This window comes from Mesocricetus auratus, unplaced genomic scaffold (genome assembly GCF_017639785.1).
Source record: "Mesocricetus auratus isolate SY011 unplaced genomic scaffold, BCM_Maur_2.0 Super-Scaffold_100007, whole genome shotgun sequence".
NCBI classification, from domain to species: Eukaryota; Metazoa; Chordata; class Mammalia; order Rodentia; family Cricetidae; genus Mesocricetus; species Mesocricetus auratus.
Window position 1 is genome coordinate 95537930 of NW_024429191.1, and position 25378 is coordinate 95563307.

Here is a 25378-nt window from a genome sequence, read left to right on the forward strand (position 1 = left end):
GAGCCCAGCAGAGCTGGGAAGAACGAGAAAGGAAAACACGCTTGGAGGAGAGAATATAAGTCACTTTGCTGATCCGCAGCCCCGGTTTCTAACAAATGTGGCTTTCCTTCCTTCATAGCAATGAGATAAACGCAGACATCCAGGAGGAGGGAGAGTCCCCGTGTGCACGATAAGCTGAGAGCATGAGCGAGCAGAGGCAGCCCCGGAAGAAGAAGACACGGCGTAAGCTGCTGGGCTCTGTCTCAGCTGCTGAGGAGATGGGGTCTCCCTCAAAGGCCACTGCCGCCACAATGATTGCTGTGCCTGTTGTGGCCACCTCTCTGGGTGTCTTGCTGGTCTCCAGGACACGGTTTCTAGGGTCTGGGGAGGAATGCCAAGACTGACAGCTACCAAGATATCCCTGAACAAACTGCTGCTCAGAGACCCCACGAGACTCTGGCCCTGTCCATCACAGGCATCCACAGACGGGTTGATGGGGACCAGCCCGATGCAAGAGGAGGGCAAAACAGTGGTGTGCTTTCACAGACAACGCCTTTTCAGACCAGCTGTTTCCAGCAGGTGCAGATGAAAGGATAAATATGATCTATGCCTGGCAGCCCTTCTCTTTGCCATCGTGGGGGAGGGGGAGGGGACTGTATCCATCAGCATGTGGATATATAAACCCAGAGTGCCCAACCTGTTGCCCATGGATGGTGAGAGCACACACATGTTTATTTTGTGTGACACTGCAGTGTGATGTCATTTATAAAGTTCACACCTACAAACTATCTTGGCCAGCCATGCCAATGGAATGGTTTGGCTATAACTAAACTGCTTGGGAAAACCTCTGGGAGCAAGCTGGCTAGTTAGATTAGCCTTATTGGTAAGTTCTGGGTTCAGGGAGAGACGCCGCCTAAAAGATCATAGAATGATCAGGGAGGACTCCCAGCACCAGCCTTGGGGCTCCACATATACATGTACACTTGCACCCACATATGTATGCTACTACATACATGTGCTTAAAAACCTCTGTGTTTTCACTCATACATACATACACACTACACACGTGTGCTAAAAAGAACTCAACGTTTTAAGTAAGTTTATGATGCTGTATCGGGCCGCACTGACAGCTACCCTGAGTCACAGGTGTTTGTCGGGCTCCAGGTTGCCGCCACTACTATAATGGAATCTTACCTACCATTAAAAGGAAGACACGCAGCTCACACTAACTGATTCCACTTCTGGAAGACTGTGGAGAAGCCGGACTGTCCCAGGCAGAATCATCAAGTCAGGTGATTGCCAAGCCTGGGAACACAAAGGTTCTGGAGGTGGACAGAGTGGCAACATGACAATGTGTGTCATGCTAGAAAAAAGTCAAGAGCCAGTTTGCTGTTGTGGAGTTGGCCACCGGCAAAAATCAAAACCAAAAAAGCTTGTCTATCCTCTGCCTTTCCCCGGCTTAGGCAATAGACGGCAGCCTTCCAGAAAGGTGCCAACATTCGGTGTTACCAATGAGAAACCAAGGCCGGGTGAGCGGATAAGCTGCCTTTCCACCAAGCATCCAGTCAGGAGTTTGCCTTCGGTGGTCCCAGCACCCCTCAGGGACTGGTGCATAAAAGAAGGAAGAAATGCCTCCCCCCATGCCGTGGAGGTCACCCCGACTTGCAAAGGGCACAGCACGAGAGTGGAAAGGGCTGGTGACAGCGAGGGCCACCTTCAAAACAAGGACGCGCTGGAGATAGATTTGCAGTATTCCTGAACCACAGACTCCAGTGGTGTAGATGTGCCAGCCGTACCGACCTTCACTGAACTGGAGGTTCGCGTCTACGCCGTATGAATTTCAATTCAGCAAATTATGCTTAAGACACAAATACCCCAAAGTGAATGTAAACACACCAGAAAGCTCGCTGCTGTCGTCTGCAGGGGGCATGCTTACACGAGCATGCTCCTGAGGCTTCACTCGGGACAGCTGACATCATTCTCTAGTGACTGTGTTTCTGCTCTTCCCTTGGTGTCTACCCTCGGGGCTTTGGGCTGGCCTCGTGGGGTGGATAAGGAGCTGATGGTGTCACTTTTTATACAGCAACAGCTACGCTGTGCGCTACCAAAACACAAAGCCTGCAGACACTAAGCTTCGGGCTTGGGGTTGGGTGTTTCAGTTGACGGTCTCTTCTGAGGGGTTCCTGTTTTTCTCATTGAATAGTAAGTCACGTGGGCTGGGGCCACTGACCAACCCAACCCAGCAACCTCAGCAACATCTGTTTCCCTTTATCTTCGAGAAAGGAATGACTGCGCATTCCCTGGGAACGGTTGCTAGGAGAAGAATGTCTGATACACAGATGTGATTAAGAAAGAATTCAATTAACATCACCTTTCAGCTGACGCTGGGGACATGTTGCTAAACACTGGATGCACATGTGTATGCCTGTGTCTGCATTCATGTGGTTGTATGTACCTGTGTGTATAGGCCCATGTGTGTGCACATACTTATCTGAGAGTATAAGCATGTGGGAAAGTATAAGCATGTTGTGCATGTGTACCTATGTGTGAACCCATGCTTGCACATGCGTGCATGCCTGGTCATGAGCATGCATGTTAGTGTGTATGAATACACCCCAGACAAGCATCTCTTATACTGTGAAAAGGCCTCCATGGAGGAAGGGATTGGCTTTGAAGGTGGGTAGGACTACATTCTCCGCAGTGGGCACGGGAGTGGAGAATTCATATATCTTGTAAGCTTTAATGCCTTGGGGGAGACTACTCTTCAAAAAATTTGAAATACATATCTGAAGACTCCTTCTAAAGGGAACAATCATCTCCCACTTCCTGTTTGGAAAAATGCATCTTCTAGTCTTTTAAAATGTGGCATAGAATTTGGAGACAGGGTCAGTGTCTAAGGCCTGCCTGTGTACTTCAAAACAGGTCTGGAAGGATTGGCTACAAGATGGCACTTCTGTGCAACAAAGTAACAGAAGCGATCATCAAAGAGCAGTAAAGCAAAGACAAGACAGGAATCTGCTCTCCCGAGATGTCTCAAGGGCTGGGGAGGGGAGAAAAGGCTGGGCCACTACAGTGGGTGTAACAGCTCCTTCACTTGTCTACATTCTCCAAGAAGAGCCTCAGTTATTTCTCTTCTTGTGTTGTAATGAAGGCATGTGAAGGGTTAACTTTGTTTCAAAGAAATTGTATCCTCAGAACTAAATAGATGGCTGGCAGTTAAGCGCATGTACTGCTCCTGCAGAAAACCCAGGTTTGGTCCCCATCATCCATGTAGGCTCATGACCACCTACAACTCCAGCTCGGGGATCTGACACTTCTGTTCTCTGCAGGCACATGTACTCACGTGCCTGCACTTAACTACACACAGATTCACAGATACACATCTGCTTAAAATAATAAACATAAGTCTTAAAAGTTAAAAATGAAAAGAGACTGGGCATGTTCATGATGCCTTTAAACCCAGCCCTCAGGTGTCAGAGGCAGGCATAAATAACAGAAAATAATAATAATAATTAGAAAATATTGCATTCCTGCCCAGGGTCTCCAGACGTCTGAACTCAGGGAGGCTGGTTTAAGGTCATCAGAAGGAGGGAATGAGGGATACACACAGAAGGGCCAACCACTGTTGGCTACACTCTGCAGTTCTTGGAGTGCTGAGTTACTCGGTGACAACTAGGAACGTCGCCTACAGTAGGAACCACGTTCTGGAACAGGAACACCCCTACTCACGTCTAGGTGAGAGTCAAACTCCCCACCCTGCCTGTGGGTGGGGCCTCTACCTGCCCCAGTGCACTTTCTAGAGCCCTTGGTCTCCGGGGCCCAGGGGACAGCTCAGCACAGTTCTGCTCTCAGATCCTGTCTGGGGGATAGCAGTGGCTGCTCCAGGACAGGAAGCATCATTCCAGCTTGCTTCCATCAATTAGTTTTCACCCTTCTTAATGCTGGTCCTGATGGCTCAGACATATGAGACAGAGCTGGTGTAGGACTCTAGTCAGTGTGCATTGCGGGGAGAAAATGAGACCTGGGGAAGCCGGGTTATCCTAGCTGTCATAAGGAGTGTTACCCAAGGATCACATTGAGCCTATCTCCCCCCCCCCATCACCTACACAGCTCCACAAGACAGAGACAGTTAGAAGATGCTAAGAACATTCATAACAGAATGAGAAAGGCCAGTAATTCTAATTCGGTGCTGCCCAGAGGGGCCCAGTTAGGGTTTCAGAAACCCGAATTCTGCTTCCACTCTCCAAGGAATGTCTGGGGTTGTGCACATCCCAAGAGGTTCGATCCAGACAGAACACAGCTAAGGTGGGAATGGCGGCCAGGCAGCGTCATCCTTAACATAGGAAGGGGCCTTCAAACGCCTTCCATCAACTCTTTTTCCCATCCCCTGGTCCTGCCACCTTCCCACTCAGTCTGTGTGGGCAAGGCCCAGGGCAGACTGCAAAGCTCTGAGCTAAACAAACTCTTAAAAGGCCAGGGAACCTCCAATGAGCCATTTTTCAGACTTTAATTCTACCGAGTGGAACTTAAAAGGCCTTTCCATTTGCTCAGCTTGCATTCCCTCTGCCTGGGGCAAGCAGCCTCCCTCCAAGGAGTCAAGAACAATCAGCGGAGAGTGCACAGCTCAGCTAACCATCCGGGCACCAATCTGCTGCACAAGCCAGGGTTCACCCAGCCAGGCACAGCGGCCGTGTAGGCCAGCAACTGGAAGACATCTGGATTTTACCATCAAGAAGCATCCTATAAGCACTCAGCCAGGGTCTGTTTGATCACAGCAACAGCATCTACAGCCTGAATTCATTTCCAGGAGCAAAATCTAGGAAGGGTCCGAGTGACACAGCCTCACGCTCTGCAGAGTGTTCCCCTGACTTGGATAGGGGCATTGGGCCCGGAGAACCCAGGCATGTGCTCTGCTCCGTCAGTCATGGGCTAGGCAACCATGACCTCGCTGAGCGCAGGGAAGAGCACCTACTATGCACATGACATGAGCATCAGCACATGAGCAGGACATTCCCTTGACCAAAGCATGGGCATGAGGACACAAGACCCAGTTGGGGCAGCCTGCGCTCTCCACACAGCACCTTGGACTGGCACTTGGTCCCAGCTCTCGGCTGGGCATGAGAGCTGATGCAAACAGAGCATCCCCGGGGATGCCTGAGTTGAGAGAAGGCTTCCCTGACCCCTGCTCAGCTCCCTCTGTCACCGACTCAATCCAAGTTACCTTGACCATAAAAGGACAGGACCAGACCCTGCCAGGACCACCCAGTTCTATGCATTTCCCTGAGCACTGACAAGGAGACCCAACACTTAAGAACTAGCAAGATGGAAAGGGTACATGAGGAAGATTCCCAGGGAAAGACGCCCCTCCTCATGATACTGCCGCATGGGGATGTCCCCACCTGAGCCCACCTCCCTCCAGCTCCATGGAAACCTGGCACCCGTTCACCACTATGGTTCCCAAGACCCGCTAACCAGGGCTAGGGTATCTGGGGTGCAGGAGGAATGGCCTGGTTTCCCATCAGCCACACCTCTTGGGTAGCCTGGCAGAGTCTGGCCCTCTGCAGGAGCTTTACTCTGTGTTTACAAAGCCACTCATTCTCCTGGCATTCAGAATACCGAGGAAACCTCAGCCAGGGCTGTTCATAGGCCAAGGGCATCCCTGGGGAGAAGGATGAATTCATAGCCACAGCACAGGTGCCAAGAGTAACCAAGGTTCCCAGTTGGCCCAAGCCACATTGGGGAGTGAGGGTTGGAGCTCCTGGGCTAAGCTGAGCCCATATTCCCTCCTGCCGTCTATCCTGGCCACTTGGGCAAAGCTTTGTACCACCCGTGCTTGGGACCCACACCCTGGTAGAAGCAGAGCCTGTAGCCACACAGGGGGATTCCACTCTAAGTCAGAACCGGAGGGAGCCAGGGAGGAGGAGGAGGAGAGGAGGGTTTGGCACAGTGACATGGAATATAAATGACTCTTGTAAACAGAGTTTAATAAAAAGGCAGTGAGGGAATTTATGAGCAACCCAAGGATAATTAAAATTATTTATCTACTTACCTCCCTTGCTGGCTGATCAGTCTATTAATTATCTATTATGTACATGCTGATTTGCATTTTAGTGAGGGGAGGGGTAAGGGCAGGTGAGCAGCACAGGGGTGGGGGGGGAGGGTTCACGCGGTTGGAACAGTATGAAGGAACACCGCTGTGGGCAGAGCTTGGTTCTCCTCTGTTGACCTCTAATCTCATGTCCCTTGACTTCCCTCCCCCTGCCCACATGGGCCACCCTTGGCCACTGAGGTCCAGACACGGTAGAGCAGAAAGTATCACCTTACCTGTTTGCAGAATGGGCCACTCCTAGGACAGGTTCCCGCCGAAGAGGCCTGCGGGCCAGCTCCGGGGAAGGTTGGCAGATTCCCCCTCGGCGCGCCTGACTTCGCCCTGCATTTGGGAAGAAAGCAAGAGGCTGAAATCATTTTCAATCCCCTCTCACATCCGGGAGACATCAGACGCACCTTGCCCTGCGTTCTTGATCAGAACTACCTCAGGATGCCGTTCAGTGTCTTTTGAACGCTGTGGATGAGGAACTCTTGGGTGCTCGCTGGCTAGTCATGGCTCTGGGGGCTGAAGGTGAACAAGTGGGAGAGGATGCCGGGCATCAGAGGGAGGCTTCCGGCGGGTGACAACAGGGTGAGCTGACCAAGGGGGACCACTGATGGGTGGCCACTCTGATCCGTCTCCCACACGGGACCCATTCTCTTTTCCACCCAGCTCAGCCCTCGTGTGGCTGTGTCCTCGGTGTCATCTCCACTCCCAGCCTTTGTTCCCAAGCACCGGGCTCAGCCTCAGTGGCAATGTCGTACCCCCAAGGGACTACCAGGCCTATAATGATACCTCGGTGCTTACTTAGGCTGCCCCTTCCTTCTAAACCTGCCAGGGATGCCCCCAGCTAGCCACAGGCCCCCTCCTTTATCCCGAGCTGTCTCTCACAGGTTGCGATGCAGTGCCTCTCTCATCGACTCTCAGCCAAGTCCAGGGAGACCTAGGTCCTGCATCTCTGCTGGACCATGTCTGCAATGGGTAGACACAGGGCCCTCTCTGGTCTGTGCTTGGTGGGATCTCCCGCAAAGGCCATATGATAAATTCCCAGTGCCCAATGTGAGAATGTTTGGAGAGGGGCCTGATAGATGATTAGCTGTGAGGATGGCACCTTCATGGGGGGGCGGGGGCGGTACCCTTGTAAGTAGCCTCCCTTCTCCTGGTTTTACTGGCTAGTCAGTCTAGCCCAATCAGGTGAGCCCCAGGGCCTATGGAGAGACTGTCTCAAAACACACAGTAGGGCAGCGTCCTGTTATACCAGCTCACCGCCAGGCTCATCTGGCTGGACCTTAGGGCTATGGAACGCTTGATGACCAGCTTTTGTGGTTATCTGGTGAGGTCCTAGCCAGGAATCCCAACAAAATCCAGGTTTTCCTGGACTGATTTGACATCTACGATCTGATCCCTTCATGGGAAATGAGTCCCAGGGTGTGGGTGGGTCTAATTCAATTACCTTAAAATGAAGAGTGAAATGGACTTGACTGGAGGCTTGACTGGCCATCCCCAACTAAGCCAGCCTGGCCTGCAGAATCTGAACAAGTCACCTTCTCCTAAGAGCCATAAGCTCAGTCATCAGTCTAACTGGCTCTCTGGCTGGCCGGCTTCCATTGGTTCTACTCACTGGGCCTGTGGAGGTCTCTTACAGATTGGACTCCTAGAAAGGCCGTGTCTGTCGAGAGACTAGAAAAACCCATCCCTGTAGAAGTTGGGGGTATAAGGGCTTCACAGTCGTTAGTCTGAAACCTGCTGGCCATCTTGACAGTGAGGTTGCCCAGCCTGAGCTTCAGCCCCAGCCCCAAGCCCGTGCGTGGCGTTTGCACCGGGCTCCCTACTGGTGTCTCCCTGACGCTCCTCCGGCCCAAGCCCCCTTCCCCCTAACCGAGTATAGCCTCTCAGTTCTTACAGTGTGCCTACAGCTGCAACGCAGAGATGCCGCACTGAGCGCCGCGCTACTAGGGCTAATTGTGTTTAGAATGGGTTCCCGGGGCTGTGAATACCAAGGTGGAGCTGCTGAGAGTTAGGCATGCCCGGGGGAGGTTCAAGAGCCAAAGAGGAAGTCTGGGCTGAAAAGGAGTGGGCAGATTTTCCAGAAAGAAATCAAGAGGAGACAGCCAACAGAACAAGTTGTGCGCCCCCTCTTCATGGCAGCGGCATGAGTAGGTGCTACATGGCTAGACTCTGCAAGGAATGGGGGACAAGACCCTCTGTGTGTCCAGCCAGGATGCCAGGCTAACAGAACAGTGTTCCAAGGCGGGCGTAGATAGCACAGCTCACTCTTGGGTGACAGGCACCTTCCTGGGCTGGGGACACTGGAAGGGTGGAAGGTTGTCACTCAGGAACAGAAGAGCTCAGGCTGGGAAAGCCTTGGCCACTGGAGGTAGTAAACAAACCCCAGGGGCCTCTGAAACTTGGGTACTTGAGAGTTTATTGGCTCAATAAACTGTCCCTGAGCCCTCACCCTCGAGTCTTCCCTAGGTAGAGCTTAGGTGAAGACAGGGGAAGGGGAGTGAGTATCTGTGGCCTTCACAGCCTCCGCAGGGTGACTTGATAGCCGTAACAACAGTCCCAGGGTGCAGCCGCAGCACAGAATGCTGGGGGGGGGCACCCCAGACACACGGTCTGCACTTTGGTAGCATGGATGACCCCCACCGCCTTGCTCTTGCCGGCGCTGGCCAGATTGCTATAGCCAACTCCCCAGAGTGCCTTTTCCTACTTCTGGGCTGCCTCTGACAAGGCCACACAGCTGTCAGGGGTGGCGTGGGGCAGCAGGGTGAGGGGAGGCTCCTGCTGACTGCAAGGGCTTGCTTAGCTCAGAAGCAGAAACCTCCCAGGCCCAGGCCCGGCCACAGAGCATTAAAGTCCAGGGTGAAGGGTTCCATGTTGCATGGTTTAACTCATTCATTCGTCACCCTATCACTCCACCCTGGAGCCTCATCCCAAAGCTCCCAGCAGGGCCCAGGTGGAGCCAACCCGAGGCTGCCGTCAGTGCTGTCTTGTCCGGGTGTAGGGAGATAGACAGAGAGCCTCTACAGCTCCCAAGGGGTCTGCGGGCCAACTTGAGGAAGAGGGGGAGGGGCGGGGCAGGTAAGGTCCTGTCTCTTCCTGCTGTATGAGGGCGTGGAACGATAACCGCCGTGAACCACGGGGAAAGCCAGGGCTGCCGTTCCGCTGTCCGTATCACTGGTGCAGAGCCCTGACTCCTTCCATGAGCTGCAAAGGGACTGGGGGGGAGGTCTTAGCCTCCCAGCAAAGCCGCTGTGGCAGTGACACTTTTACCTGGGGAGGAGGGCTTGCTCTCAAGTTCCTGAGCACACGAGAACCCCCTGGCAACAAACCCTGCCCATCCTCCCATACCCAGGAGCTACTGTCACAAGCAAAGCTAGATGCCCCGGTATCTTGGTGGGGGGTTGACCCCAGGGTTTCCATGGGTATCAGAATCTGAAGATGTTCAAGAGACTAAGACACGGTGTGACATTGGCATAAAAACTATACACATATGCTAATTTCCACTACATTCTACTTATTTATTATATGTGGATGTGGATAAGGATGCCCGCGGAAGCCAGAGGACAACTTGTGGGTGTCAGCTCTCTCCTTCCACAATGAGATCTTGGGAATCGGACCCAAGTTATTGGGCTTGGCAACGCTCAGTGACAAGCCCCTTAGTCACGGAGTCATCCGGCTCACCCTCTCTCATATGCTTTACTTATTTACTTAAACTAAGGTTTCATTTACTTATTTACTGATTCAGTGTGTGTGTGTGTGTGTGTGTGTGTGTGTGTGTGTAATATATGAATTCACTCTCCTAAGAGTGCATGCATAGAGCTAGGGGTGGCGGCGGGTGTCTCCAGTTGCTTTCCGCTTTGCTTTTTGAGATGGTCTCTCTCTTACCGAGCCTGGAGCTTTTTCTGCATCTGGCTAGATGGACTTCAGAGTGAATCCCTGGGATCTCATCTGCTTCTTCTAGCACCGGGGTTACAGGCACGCACCCCCACATCCGGCTTTTTATGTGCGTGCTGGAGATCTGAGTTCAGGTCCTCACAATGCATAGCTTTCCCCACTGAGCCGTCTGCCAGCCCCATCTCCCAGACTGACACTGGTGCAGTGTCAGGCTTGTAAAAAGCTGATCTCTGCATTGTTTAGGGTGACAAGAAAGAAAGAAAAGGTCTGTGCACACTCACAGCAGGAGCAATGATTTTTTTTTCCTGAACATTTCGATCTGTGGTTGTTTGGACCCACAGATGTGGAGTCCACAGAAAAAGAGGCCCGGCTCCTCTCCACGGATTGTTCCTGACAAGCCAGGGTGGGGGCTCAGATAGTCAGGCCATCTTGGAGGGTAGTGAGAGGTCACAGTTCCTAAGTGACACCTCAACCATAGCCACAGAGACTTGCAAGGGGGCCGCAGGTAACCCAGCCTAACGGGAAATGCCCAAAGTGTGTGGTTGGCCTTTCTTTTCTTTTATAGGCAGGGTCTCTTGTATCCCATGCTGGCTTCAAACTTGTTACGCAGCCAACAATGACTCTGACCTTGTGGTCTTCCATCGCCCACCTGCCATGTGCTGGGATTAGTAAATGATCTTTGTAGTATCTTAAATGTTTTCCTGGGACAGGCTGCTTTCAGGAGTGACAGGGAAGTGCATGGGGGTGACCAAGAGTCCCTGGGAGCAGGCAGGACCACTGAGTCTCCTACAAACAGATGGAATAGCAGACTTCAGGTCATAGCCCCCTCAGACAGGTGCCCTCCTTGCTCCTGGATGCACAAATGTGGGGATGATTGACAGCAGCCCAGGGTCAGTGAGGGTGGGAACAAGGCAGAGATGTGCACTGGTTGGTCCACGGCGTCGGAGGGTGGGGCAGGTCCTGGTGCCTTCTAAGCCCAAGTCACTCACTGCCTGTCTCTGTCTCTCTCTCTGTGTCTCTCTGTCTGTCTGTCTGTGTCTCTGTCTCTCTCTTTGTCTCTCTCTCTGTCTCTGTCTGTCTTTTTCTCTTTCTCTCTCTCTGTCTCTCTCTGTCTGTCTGTCTCTCTTTTTCTCTCTCTCTGTGTCTCTGTCTCTTTCTTTCTCTCTCTCTCCCTCCTTCCCTCCCTCCCCCCCCCATGTGACACACATATGTGAGCATATGTACACACAGGGGTGTGCCCCCATGCATATCAGTGGTCAACAAGAGTGCCTTCCTCTGTGGGTCTTCACCCTATTGTTTGAGTCAGGATCACTCACTGAACCTGTAGCTGGCTGATTCATCAAGGATAACTGGACAGCAAACCCCAGGAATCCTCCTGTCTCCACCTCCCAGTGCTAGGATTATAGACCCATGCCACTGCCCGGTACCCATTTTTTAAAAATTTTTTTAATGAGTTCTGGTGGTTCTAACTCAGCTTCTCATGTGTGCTCTGCAAGCTCGTTGTCACTGAGCCATTTTTCCAGACCTAGGAAGGTTTTTCTTTCTTTTTCTGTTTTTCCTTTTTTTTTTCTCCCAAGGAACAAAAATAAACAGACACCAAATGGATGCTCAGAGCTGTTCCTGGTTTCGGGGAAGTATAAAGCTGGCTGTGCCCAGAGGAGACTGTTTACCTGGGACTCTGTGCCCAGAGGGGACTGGGGTTTGTTTATCTGGGACTCTTCATTTCTTCCTTACGACTCAGCAAACTGGGCATGGTGGCCCGTGCCATTTGGGATGCTGAGAGAGAGTCAACAGATAAAGACCAGTCTAGGCTGTGTAGGGAAACCCTTCCGTAACATCTCCCGCCCCTGCAGGGAAAGGCATCAGGGCTGGACAGACCATGTTAGCCGCTGTGATTACAGGTGGGAGGAAATAGGAAATACGCATTTCTGATGTTTTGTCTTAATTATCCAGTCTCCCCCATCTTTTTTTTTGTTTGTTTGTTTTTTTGTTTTTACGAGACAGGGTTTCTCTGTATTGTTTTGGAGGCTATCGGTCCAGCCTGGCCTCCAACTCACAGAGATCCACCTGCCTCTGCCTCCCGAGTGCTGGGATTAAAGGCGTGTGCCACCACCATCTTTTGACAATGGTGTAGTTACACTTTGGGCCTTTGGGGGGAAGGTGACAGCTTGTCTATCCTCGTGAGATGACACTGACCAGAACCTCAGTAGAGGACAGGTGATGACGCACACCTTTAATCCCAGCAGCACTCAGGAGACAGAGGCAAGCGGATCTCTGTGAGCCTGAGGCCAGCTCGGCTGCATGCCAAGTTCTAGGCTAGCAAGAGCTACACAGTGAGATTCTGCCATTGAATAAATTAAATAAACAAAAATAAAAGGAGCTTAGGGTCTGGTTGGTGACTGGATAGTCAGGCAACCGGAGGATGGACCTGACACTCAGATCCTGAGAGAAATCAGGTGACCTCTACCCAAGAAGACCTATGTCACTCTCTAGACTAAGACCATTCCTGTTTCCAGGAGCCCAGGCCTCCCCGCCATCTTCCTGGTAGGAGAACTGGGCCTCCATCCTCTGGGCACACCCTACCCCTCACATAGGACACTAGAGAGGGCTGGGCTCCTGGCTACTTTTTTCTTGTCAAGCAGAGGTCCTCAAGTTCATAAGGAACACCAGAGCTCTTGCAAAGTGAAGATGGGTGGAGGGCATGAGCACCCTGGGGTCCTCTGCAGAGCGACCTGCCCCAGGAGGCTCCCTGGAGAGCCTTGGATGTCCCTCTGTTCCTGCAGGACTGCCCTCACACTATCAAGTCTAGGACAACAGGCCGCTGCTGGAAAAGTGTTCACTAGCGCCCCCTCCTGACTGCACCTCGAATCAGCTGGGTCTTTGCGGCTGTGTTTGGCATAAGCCACAACAGCTGGATACACGCGTGGCCAGCTCTTGCCTTGATCTCACGCAGCTACACTTCCAGTGCTACAAACTCACAAAAGCCTCGTGATCAAATTCCAGGTCATTACTCAAGGAAAGGGTCCCCTCTGTGGTCGACAGCGGCAGTTTCAAACCAATTAAAATCAGCCCCGAGTTCCTGCAGGCTGCCGCTGTGCCGCTACCCTGGAGGTCTCCCAGGGCCCATGCTTGCAATGAGCAAGATGCAGGAAAATGTTAATGGAGACGCTTAAATGGCTCGCCAAGGGGATTCTGGTAAATAAGGCCACTCTACGAGGCTGGGGGAGATGTCTCTCGAGCTTACCCTGGAGGGAACTTCAATAAACACGAGATTGGATTGGAAACAATTCACGCCGCAAGGGGTGGGTCTACCGGCAGAGCGGGGAGGGGTCTTCGGAGGAGAAAAGCTATTTCATTTCCTATTAGTTCCTCTTTGCAAGTGTCTTTGCCCCCTGCTGCTGGCTCCTGAACCTGCCAGGGCCTGACAGCACCCAGTGAGCAGGCAGGGAAAACTGGGGTATAATTTGCCAAGTAAAAATGGGAGGGGATTTGATGGGGCTGAATAGGTAAGGGAAGGGGGTTACTCTAGGGAGAGCAGTGGCCGGGAAAGAACTGTGGTGGATCCTGGGGGCAGAGCCAGGCAGAAGGAACTTCTCTGAGGGTGGGTCATGTCTAGGAGCAGTGACTTGACACTCTGTGGGGTACTGCTTAAGGGGGGGGATCAAATGTTTGCTTGTTTCAAATGCTTTTTATTGCATTTATCAAGTATTGTGTAGGGGGCGTCCGTGTGCCACGGCTGAGCGTGGAAGTCAGAGAACAACTTGCAGGAATCAGTTTTCTCTTCCTGTCATGGAGGTCCAGGAATTGAACTCAGGCCACTAGGCTTGGCAGCAGATGCCTTAACTTTGGTGGCCCACCATTTATTTATTTATTTGTTTGTTTGTTTGTCTGTCTGTCTGTCTGTTTGTTTGTTTGCTTGTTTGTTGGTTGGTTGGTTGATGGATTGGTTGATTGATTGACATGGCTTACCACTGTGGGTTCCCAAGGGTTGGTGTCACAGGTGTGTGTCACCACACCTGGCTTAGGGAAGACCAAATGTGACCCTGAGTCCAACAGACAATGTTCTGGAGGCTGCAGCCCAGTGGGCAAATGCAGCCATGGATGAGTTGCCAGAGTGGACCCTGAGCCAACGCTGTAGCTACTGCCTTGGTTTCCAGCCTGGGATCATGCCCAGGGTGTGAGCAGCTCAGGGGATCTGTTCCATGCAACTGCAAGGCTTCCTGATATTAGGAAGAAAGGAGGCTTTAGCTATCAGGTCAAACCACAGCTTGGGGAACCAGGACTTGTTCAAGCCGGGCCAGGAAGCTGGGATGTTTCTCACAGGACACCCACCACGGGCGGGCCTCCGTACACCTGCAGTTCATTTAGCTCTAAAAATGAAATGATAGGCCTTAGCGCAACAATGTAGCAGCGAAACTCTCAGATGCCCAGCTAAATGGGAAATTTTAGACAAACAAAAATGACAGTTTTAAGTTATATACCACTCAGTCTTAGGCACGCACTTACACTAATATATGCACACATGTATATGTGTATATAGGCGCACACACACACATACACACACGCACAGAGGGCATGAACTCACACATCTTAGAGGAAAGAGCTAACACTTCCCAAGGACTAGCTGGAGACTCGGCTCTTTCCCGGGGCGCAATGAGCTCTCCCCACATCACCCCTAGCCACCAGGTGGTCCCGTCACTCAGAGGGGAAGACTGGCTGCAAATTGCCACTTGTTCAAGGCCCGGCTTAAACTGCAGACCCGGGCCATTCGTATTCCAAAGTCTGCGCACTTTCCCAACCAGACCCAATGCATCAAATTCAGAAGCGTTTTGCAAACAGAAAGGGCTATAAGGAAGTAGCTATTAATTCAGCGCTCTGCACACTGCACTTGGCTCTGGCCCTTTTGAACCATGGGGTAAAGATTCCTCGACGTCAGGTGAAGACTCTGTCATTAGGGCTGCTGGGATGGCTCCGTGGCTGCACCAAAGTCCTGAGCAACGCTGACACCACGGCACAGAGAGGTAGCCCTTGTGCCTTCATGCATTCTGGGAAACCTTAACCTTCAGCTCCCCTTAATTAAGTAGCTGCTCCCGGGGGAACCAGTAGACGCGGGAGGTGCTTGCCACACAGTTAGAATGGCACTCTTTGATGAAGCTGGGCAAGTCTCCTTGTCCCTGGGGCCAGCTTCTTGGCAGTCAGGAGCTTATAATAGCCTCCGGGCAGACCCTGGTCTGACCATGGGCGAGTCCACAAGCGTGTCACACGTCAACTCTCTCACCTTCTGCCATTAGCTCTGTGAAGATTTTTCTAGGAACACAAGTCAAGCTTAGCACTTTGCCTTTTTCCAGAAATGTCTTTTTTTTCTTTTTAAAATCCCTCTTTCTAAAACAATAGTCACGGGGATTGGGATAAAGCCTTCAGCAGGTCGTTAGCCGGCCCATCTCTAGAGTTGCCTGCCGGCCTGCTGCTGCTAAGTTTATGAGTTCTCCTCACTCTGCCTCTGCACCATCAGCTGGAACCCTTGCGGCAGCGACTAAGCCCAATTCCTGCCCTGAGTGGGATAAACGCATCCCAGGCGCGGCCGTCCTGAGGCTCCAGGTGCTGTTTGCCTAACCAGCAGCCAGGAAGGAGCCTGGGACACGGCAGTAAGAAACAGGCCAGCATGGATCATCAAAACTCCAACACAGCGGAGGCTGCTAATCAACTGTTAAAATCCAGGACACAGAACTGCTGAGGGCGTGAGCCAGGGAGCCCCGCTAAAGAAAAACAGCAAACGCTCCGTTCTAGGTTTGCAATCAGGGCCTCTGCGCTCAGCCTCCCCTCTCCACGAGAGCTGAGAGATGGCATGCACCCCGATGTGGGATGCTTTCGTTGTTTGCCTAATGAGCTTTCACTGGGAGGTTTCCTATGAAGAGTTGTGTTTTTTGGAAGGGAAAGGGGTGGGGTGGGAGCTTGGGAGAGAAGCCACCCACTGGATTTTGGCTTCTTCCAGGGAGAACGCAGATTTAATTACAGGCAGGCTGTTGGTTTCCAGGTGACCTACTTCCCACACGGCTTCCCCTGCTTCTCTTCCCTAACACAAAGTTTTGACACATATGAGCCAGAAAGGAAGAAAAGTTACACAGTGTCACCAAAGCAGAAAGGTGCTTGGGCTCTGCCATCCTTGGCAGGGGAGAAGAGGGGCAGAAGGCTACGAGATGTCACATGTGCAGAGAGACTTGAGGGGGCAGGACAGGAAGAGCACGGGAAGATGGTGGCTGAGATGGGACCCTGCTCAGCGAGGTCCTCTTGGTCAGCCTAAGGAGGAATGGCCCAAGACACCCAAATGTATGCACACACACATATATACACGCACAGACATACATGTGTGAACACAGCCCCCACATGCACACATGTAAGCACACATACATATATACACGCACAGACATACATGTGTGAACACAGCCCCCACATGCACACACAGCATGCACACACATGCATATAAATTTATACAGGCACATGCACACACATGTACACACGAACACCTCCTACCTATACCTAACAAATATACATATGTATGTGCACACATATATGCATGTGCATACACACACACACGTATGCACATGGACACATACATACAGCTCTTGAATCTATTACTTCTGCTTAGCCTGAGGACCCCATCTGACCTGAGGGCCCCAAGGTAGGCTGGGATGGTTAGAAATATCCTATGTCCAGCTAGACCATTTGAGGAGCTTGTGGCCCCTGAGAGGCAGCAGACTTTACAGATGCTGTGGCGGACTAGCTCCTGATCACTGATTACAGGGCAGTGTCCCTTTGGAAGAAACTGTGGGACCTCTTGGGACAGGAAAGGCCCGCCCCTCCTTGGGCACTCATGGCCTGAGGTCGGGATTTAATAGGACGCCGGCTTTCCCGGCTCTCGGGATAGATGGAAGGCACCCCCACCCGTGTTTTCCCCTGCTGTCTGGCTTCCATTAAGGAGAGTTGGATGTTATTTTTAACACTGCCCAGAAGCTCCCCACACTCTCCTTCCATTGGCAGGCCTTTCCCATGTTTGAACCGTCTTTCCACCAGGAAAAGTCCTTCCTTGGATCTCTTCTAAGTCCTTCCTGCTGTATGTAGTCCCCTTTCCACATGCCGCCCATGGACTGGGGATCAGCTGTTTGCCAGCCTCTGTGGGGTGGCCAGGAGAGCCCTGGGCCTATTGCAGCATGAGCTGTGGCTGTGACCCCTGCTGCCTGTTGTCCCTGCCTGTGCACCTGCCTCGCTAAGCCTCAGAGCAGAAGTCTACTTCTCACAGCAAAACTGGCTTCAGGGATCCAGCCAAGGTCTCACAGCTGCAGCCTAAGTCACGCCATTACCCGGAAATGGGCAAATGTTGCCTTTCGTCTTCCAGGAAGCCACCAACTCCACACAAGGGACTCAAGTACATTCTGCGAGAAGGCAAGACGCATTCTGTGGTAGCTGTGCTACAGTTGTGGGGAGGCTATGCACAGGGTTCCAGGAGAGGACACCCCAAGCCAGCGCTGCCCACTACCACCAAGTGCTGTCCAAGAATTTGATGCATAGCCCTCGTGAGCCAGAAACGCAGGCCACTTCAAGCTCTGTTGTGCTCCAATGACACGACAGAGCCTGGAGAGACATGGGTGCTTTGGTCTTGGAGTGGCGTGCTTCCATCCACAATGTCTGGGGGGGGGTGGGGGGTGGGGGAGGGGATGGGCCTGCAAGAGACACCAGCTCCATAACATGAACACGAGGACATGACCACGTGACCAGAAAGTCTTAGGGAAGAACCCCTGTACCTCCAGCAGATCCTGCCCAGCCCACGCCCACTCTGAGGTCACCAGGGACAGAAAAGCACTTCAAAGAATGAACACCTGTGGCCAGTTCCTCTAAGGAATACAGCCATGGTGGCTCTCATTAAGGCCTTAGTAGGTCAAGCGTGATCACCATTGCAGGCAGCGTGCTGGAGGTGGGGGAGGGGGAAAGGAGAGATGGGAGAGGGGAGGGGACAGAGAGGGGGACAGAAGAGAGCGGTCACTGCTGCTCATATCTGCAGGCGACAGAGAGCACCAGAGGTAGGGGACCGTGAGTTTCAGGGGACCCTGGCTGTCCCCTGTGCTGCTATCAATGGAACCTGCACCTGACGGGTAAGAAAATTGAGGAGATGAAAGGAAAAAAATGGCAGAGCACAGAAAGAGAAGGCATCCATGGAAGGGGCCAAGAAAGCCCTGTTGGGTTAGGAAGCTGGGGTCTGCAACTGTGGCAGGGCCTGGGCGGATGGCGGGGAAGGCTACACTCTACAGGGATACTCTGCGAGTCAATCATCAGCACCAGAGTCCTTTGCTGGAAGCCATCTCCCAGCTTCAGTGCTGGTCGCATACACAGCCTCCAAAGAAACGTATGGGACTGGCGAGAGCTGGCTGTGGCCGGGGCTGGCCCCAGCAACTGCTGGAAAGTGAGAAGCACATATGGGTGCCATGGTGGAGGGGAGAGGTGGTGTCCAGGCTGCATGGAATTCCCACCCTGCCCTCTCGAGCAGAGGGCTTCTGCACAGCTCACAGCAGCCACGCCCTCTCGGCTGCCACTTGGAGGTCCTTACTCCTGTCCCATTGTCACCCTGGTGGGTAACGATGCTGTTGAAAGACACAAGGAACACCCAACAGTATTGATGCTGGCTTCTGTGACATCAGTATAGGCTGTATGGTGGTTTGAATAGGCGTGGCCCCCATAGACTCCTGTGTTTGAAGGCTTGGCCACGGGGAGTGGCCTTGTTGGAGTAGGTGTGGCCTTGTCGGAGGAAGTGTGTCCCTGTGGGGGCGGGGATTGGAGGCCTCCCACGCTCAAGCAACACCCAGCGTGGTGGAACCCAGTTTACTCGATGTTGCCTGAGGATCAAGATGTAGAACTCTCAGCTCCTTCTCCAGCCCCATGTCTGACTGCACACCCTGCCCCGCTTCACGCCACGATGACAATGGACTAAACCTCTGAAATTGTGAGCTAGCCCTAATTAAGTGTCTTTCCTTAGAAGAGTTGATGTGGTCATGGTGTGTCTTTACAGCAGTAGAAACCCTAACTAAGACAGCTGGGACCATCAAATTAGACCACAGGATCTGAAGAGTTCACTTCCTGGAGCTGTAGATGATGGGTGAAGACCCTGGGTTCCTTCCAGGCTAGTTTTCTAGGGGAGAGGACATGCAAGCCAGCCACTAACATGCAGCTCCATTGTGGGCTGGGTTTTGATGTCCACATTCCCAAGGCAGCCAGCATGTTGTGTTTGAAGAGAACATATTTCATAGCATGGGACAAGTCCTGTGAGGCACTAACAGATAAACGCACACTGACCCTACCTGACACCCTGGCCTCTGTGAAGTAGAGGCTCCTAGCCTCTGCCCATGCTCGGTGCTGCCTGTGTTGCAGAGGAAGTGGTGGCCTTGCCCCGGGATGGGGTTCCCCCACCATGCATCAGGCATTAGTAAGAGAGATGTGGCTGGTAGCGTGCGGAACGGCACGGGGATACAAGCCCACAGCCTAGGTTCTTCACCAGCAGCAGCGTGCGGGGGTAATCTGAGATCCATTGAACTTGCAAATCATTGGGGCTCATGTCTGGGGGGCGGGGCGAGTCGTTGTAGGACTTCTGTGGGTCTCGGATGCAGCCTGTGTGAAGTGGAGGCAGGGGGACACCCACCTGTTCCCCTCAAGCTCCTCCCAGGGGGCTTTGCTCTGGCTGGGAGCTAGCTGAAGCCACATGGCAGGGCCAGGTCTACATTCTGCATCTTCTCTATGTCAAGAGGGACTGTCGCCTCCCCTCTCTCCTGGAGAGGGTGGGAGGAGGAGGAGGAAGTCTCTCGCCTGTCTGCAGAAACCCTAAAAGGAGATATCTTGGGGGGCGGGGCTTTGGTCACTGCGGGGAGCAACACCCCTTCCTCTAGGCTCTCAGTAGAGCCCACCGTGCACCCACGCCACCACGCAGCAGCTAGCGCATGGCAAGTGAGGGCACGAATTCAGCTGGGATGCGTGTGTGTGTACGTGTGCACGTGTGCACTCTGCTCCAGGGTGTCACAGAAAGATGCTGAGGTGAACTCTATTTCCCAGAGTCAGCAATTAAGCCATGGCGGGTACCAGGACCTACCCCCAGCATTGTCCCTACTATGAGGGAGGGCATCCTCCAGGCATCCCCCCTCTGGTGTGCCCCCAGATAGCTAGTGCTGGCCGGCGAGCTTTCTTGCAGATGGGTCTGCAGGTGTCTGACCTGTGACCTCTCAGCCCTGCTGATCTGGAAACGCCCCCTTGCCCCAAGTCTAGGGTTCTGTTGTGTGGGGGAGAGGGAGAAGGGAGAGGGAGTCAGAACTGCTGTGCAGCTACAAGGCACCAGCTGGCAGGGTGATTGGCACCTGCGGGTGCTCACCCAGCACCCTCAGCCATTACTCCCTCTGCCTCAGAGCAGAGATTGGGGTGGGGTTGAGAGCCATGAAAGCCAGCCCTTGGTCCATGGTCCGGGGCATTGCCACCCATGAAAGCCCGCCCCCTCCCCTCCCCTCCCCCCACAGTAGGATGCTTAGCAACTGAGCCTTTTTTGGGGACCCTGAAACTGGAGCTCAATCCCGGACAGAGCCACCTCTGCTCCCGTTCCAGGTGCCAGCCCTGCTCAAGGAGCAATCAGATGAGCAAGAAGCGTCCACATATGAGCTCTCCAATTCCTGTGTCCAGCTCCCCCTGGGAAGACAGCAAGACAGAAAACAGGTGGACCAGGTAACCACGAGTGGGGAGCCAGCAGCTCTGTGGAATGAAACCGTGGACCAGGACTGGTAAGGCAGTGCGGGGCCTACTTATCTCTAAATGTCAAGGTAATTGCAGCCAAATGGCCCCTTGACCTCCATCCTCCTTGGGATGTCAGGGAAAGGTGCCTTGAGGGGGCGTCCTGGAAAGGCCGCTGGGGGAGACACCTCTTCCTGGGCATTACCACCTGTTCTCCCACCAAATAAATAACCCGAGTACCCCGGTCATCCCCTCCCTCTCCTCAGCACTGCGTCCTCCTCCACTGCCTGTTGGCTTTGAGCTCCAACCTCTTGGATATTTATTGTTCGTCCCCTCTTAAATCATTCCCGACGGCCGATCTGCTCACACTCCATTACAGGGAAAGGCTGCGTGGTGGAGTCGCAGTTCCGTTTAGCTTGCAGAAAAAAGATCCTCAGAGGAGAAACCCGCCCGGGAGCTGTCCGGCGCTGAACTCCACATGATGGACGATTATGGACCATCTGCACTTTCAGAGGGGGATAGATTTATGGGCAGGAGAGACAGCTAGGAGAGTGTCCGTTGCCATAACTCACTGCCCTCTTCAGAGATATTCTAATCAGGCACCTTCTCTACGACCCAAAAGCTCATGTTGGGAACTAGCATGAGGGGAAATCAATTATGTATTTCTAGGCTGTTGTTTTCTTTTTTTTTTCTTTTCCTTTTCCCCCCTCTCCAGGACCCCTGCTGCCTCTGGTGCCGAGGGGGAGGCTGGAGTGGGAGCAGTTGGTAGAGGGACCCTCGGCCTGACAAAGCAGATTCCCATCAGCCTTCCCTACTGTCTCCGCTTGTGCTGTGACTCTTGATTTCTTGCAACTGGTGTTGAGAAAAATAAGAGGTGTCAGGAGGCTGTGGGGATCTAGCTGAGATTTACCGACAGCCCGGAGTGAGGCAAAGAATGCGGTGACATCTGGGGCTTTCTGGCCACCCGTTCACTTTGCTTTTTTATGTGCACAGGGGTGGGGAGCTAGCAAATCTCAGGTCAGGAGCCCAGTTGGTGCTCCGCATGCTCTCCCTGTGATATGGGTGAGAGGGCCCAAGTCCATGGAGGAGCCGGCTTGCAGCGAGGAGGTCTGTCTGCACCACTCAGCCTAACTGTTGTCATCAGCCCAGGTGGCCCTGCAGCCCCTGTCAGCACCTCGTGTGTGTGTGTGTGTGTGTGTGTGTGTGTGTGTGTGTGTGTGTGTGTGTGTGTGTGCGCGCACATGTACACATGTGCATGTGTGTTGTATATATATATATATATGTATATATATATATATATATGGGTATGTTTGCTTACATGTAGAGGCCAGAGGTAAACAGCATCTTCCTCACATTAAATGCTCTTCATGCGTATATTTGAGTCAGGGTTTCTCTCTGAGCCTGCAACTTACTGACTGGCTAGACTGACTGTTCGGTGAGCTCCAGGGTCTTCATCCTTACCAGTCCCTCCCCCCAGCTCTGGGGTTACAGATGTACTCCGTCTGGTTTTCTGCGTGGGTGCTGGAGATCGTATTTGCACGGGAAAGACTTCTACTTAACTGGCTCTCATCTCCCGAGCCCTCCTGACACTGCTTCTGACTCCCCACGCTCAGACATAGGCATGGTGTGTAAATGTGACATGGGGATCCCCAGATCTGTTCCCCAGGGTCCTGGTCCCCTAGAAAAGATCCCTACTGACAAGCACACACAAGCAAACAGGTCCTCCCGTTTCTACAGAATATCAAAACCTCCAGGTGTTCAACACTGGCTGATCCGGACAGAGCCCACCACGGAGGCTAAAGGTGGGTAAGGACACCTACAGAGGTCAAACCGCAGTCAAGCCCAGGCCTCCTGGCTCTGCACCCAGGGCCCTCCTGACCTCTGTGCTTGCTTACCACGGGCTATCACAAACATGGTCACCCCAGAGCTCATTCCTCCCTGGGGAATAACCTGGGCTTTCTCTGTGCTCCCAGATTCCACTTCCTCTAAGCCTCAGCCCTATGAGCAGACAACATGCCTAGTCAGAGCAGAGATGTCAGAATTTAAGTCAAAGAAAGCAGTGACCATTCTCTGAAGAGCCTCTTGGCTCCAAACTCCTCCACGGAAAGGAGTTCAGCCAGTTTCACGCAGGTCTTTGGATTTCTCTAGCTCAAGTTTTAAGACTCCAGTCCAAAATCTCAGTACAGGAAATGTGCCCCCCCAACTCCGGTTTCCTACAAGGACCCTGAAGTTCCCTAAGATAGGGTGTCGGAGGCCTGGTGAGGTAGCAGGAGCAGGGACTGCTGCTGAGAGTTTTGGAACCCTGTCCTCATCTTTGTGGGACCAGGCTGCCACTGGAAACAGCAGAGGCTCCTTTGGTCCAGCTGCCTTATGCATCCACCAGTTTCTCCATGCATTTGATTGTAACTTTCCACGCCCCCTCCATCCCAAACACTCATTTATTACATTTGTGATGCCTCACACACACTGTACATTAAGAATGGACCTGGTCGGGAGTGGGAAAGACTATCCCTAAGAGGCTCGGCCCAACGGAGCAGAGAAGAGGAACAGGGGAAGGGTGTCAGGCAGGAGGAGGTGGGAGTGCCCAGCCACGCGGGGCAGGAGCCCAGCATGCTATTCCTCGTGTTGGGTACAGAGGAGGGAGGGAACTCTGCAGGGCCCACAGGGCTGTTTCTATGACCATGTATGTGACCATGTATGTCTGCAGCCTCTCTGCTTGCAGAACGTGATGTCACCTGCTTCGTACCCAGCCACAGGGGCATCCGTGGGTGACCACACACTGTCCACCACTGCACAGTGAGGCCGTGTCCTCCTCTCATGAGCATGCCTGACAGACAGTGGAGCCAGCCCACACCCCAGCATAGCCCCCCCCCAGCCACTACCCACATGGATTTTGAGCGCTGTATTGCTGAACATCAGAATTTACAATTGTATATTCCCTGTTAGCTCGTTGGCACGGAACTGACTGCTCACGGCTGCATTTGAACAGCACACTCTGGACGGCAGTGGTCCTAGACACCTTGGGGGTCTCACACTGCCCGACCCAGTGTGCACTAGAGGGATGTGGGTCTTGACAGGACCCTGGGGTTCCCGAGCTTGGAGACACAGGCAAGCTGTTGGCACCAAGCGAGGGGAGGGCAGGAGAGCGGCTTTGTGCCCTGAGATGCCTGGCTTCAGCATGATGAATGGCCAGTGCTTGCACTCTGAGAAATTAAATCCTCCATGGCTGCCTAGGGATTGAGACTGGGAAGCCAAACGCTTTAAGCTTAGGTCCTGGCATCTGCCTCCCGCTGGGAGGGGCAAGTAGTCAGAAGACTGCATCCACAGGCTGCCTGAGCAGGTGAGGACTGAGTGAGGACAAGACAAGACGGGACAGGGAGGAAGGGTGTTGTCCAACAGGAAGTAGGAAGCCAGGAAAGCTCCCAGCGTGCTCCTCAGACAGTGGTGCTTCACACGGGAGGGCCTCTCTAGAGGGGCTGTTCTCTGCTTATGGGTAGTGGCCCCGTGGGGGTGGGATGACCCTTTTGCAGGGGTTGTGTATCGTATATCCTGCGTACAGATGTTTCTATTAAGATTCGTGATAGTAGAAAAGTTACAGTTATGAAATATCAGTGAAAAATAATTGTATGGGCAGGGATCGCCGCCACGTGAGGGGCTGTATTAAAGGGTGGTAGCATTAGGAAGGCTGAGAACTGCTGTTCTAGAGGTCCGTGTCTATCAGCTCTGACCTTCCCGTGAGCGTCTCTGGCTCAGACACAGGAGAATTTCAAGATCTCTGTTATTTCCCGGCCAACTCTGCTCTCTGCAGGCAAATTCCCCTCCTACCTTCTTAGTATTATTACCTTCATTAGCGTGTGATCTAACGTGGAGCCCATTACGGCCTTCCCAGGGCTCCCTGGCACCGTCCTCTGCTGCAGCTGAACTCAGACCATGGGGGAGGAAGGTGTGCAAGTATCTCACCTGGGGCCATTTCTCCTGTGGTGACAGTTTCTGCTGACAATGTTTTATGGCCACACCACCAAACTCCAGCCATCTCAGAACTTCTTCCTTCATTAAAGTGGCCACTGGATAAGTCAGCAGTTGCTCTGAGCCCCGCCCCCTCCTGCTTCCTCTGGAGAGGCACTGCAGACCTTCTCACCCACCACGTCCGTCCGTCTGTCCGTCTGTCTGTCTGTCCATCCGTCCTGGCCTCTCAGTGCACCCCGTGGGGGCACAGAATGAGGACGAATGCAGACTCCTAGGTCCAGATCACCCCTGCTGCTTCTCCTCTTAGAAGCTGCTACTCTTTTGCACCACACAGATGCTTGCACAGGCTCCTCAGGGACCCCAGATCCTTCTGAGATCCTTCCAGACCCTGCAGCCTGACTGACCCCTCCTGCTGACCTCACCGGTGTGGGAGGAAAAAAAAAATCTCAGGGTTCGGTAACACCTCTGTTCAAACCCTGAACCAGAGACAAAAAAACAAAACAAAACAAAAAAAAAACAGCCTCTACTCACCAGGGTGGGCGAGTCTGTGTCTCTCTGTCTGTCCTCTCTCCCTACACAGCCAAGTTGTTCCCCCAAACCGACCAGCGCATGAACCCCGGAACTGCTGCATGCGAGGAAGCACGTGTGTGAATGTGACTGACTGTGTGTGCACACTTGCGTCGTCTACAT

At 53.0% G+C, this 25378-nt stretch overlaps 1 protein-coding gene across 5 annotated transcripts in view; it reads right to left on the bottom strand.

The window, feature by feature from the left end:
• The window catches only part of Rbfox3 (RNA binding fox-1 homolog 3), a 420524-nt gene that overhangs the window by 177733 nt on the left and 217413 nt on the right, over positions 1-25378 (bottom strand). For all 5 annotated transcript variants that reach the window (XM_005069842.4, XM_040750135.1, XM_040750134.1 and 2 more), the window contains exon 3: positions 6304-6409. The gene's annotated coding sequence lies outside the window, so the exon portion shown is untranslated. The remainder of the gene's footprint in view (positions 1-6303; positions 6410-25378) is intronic.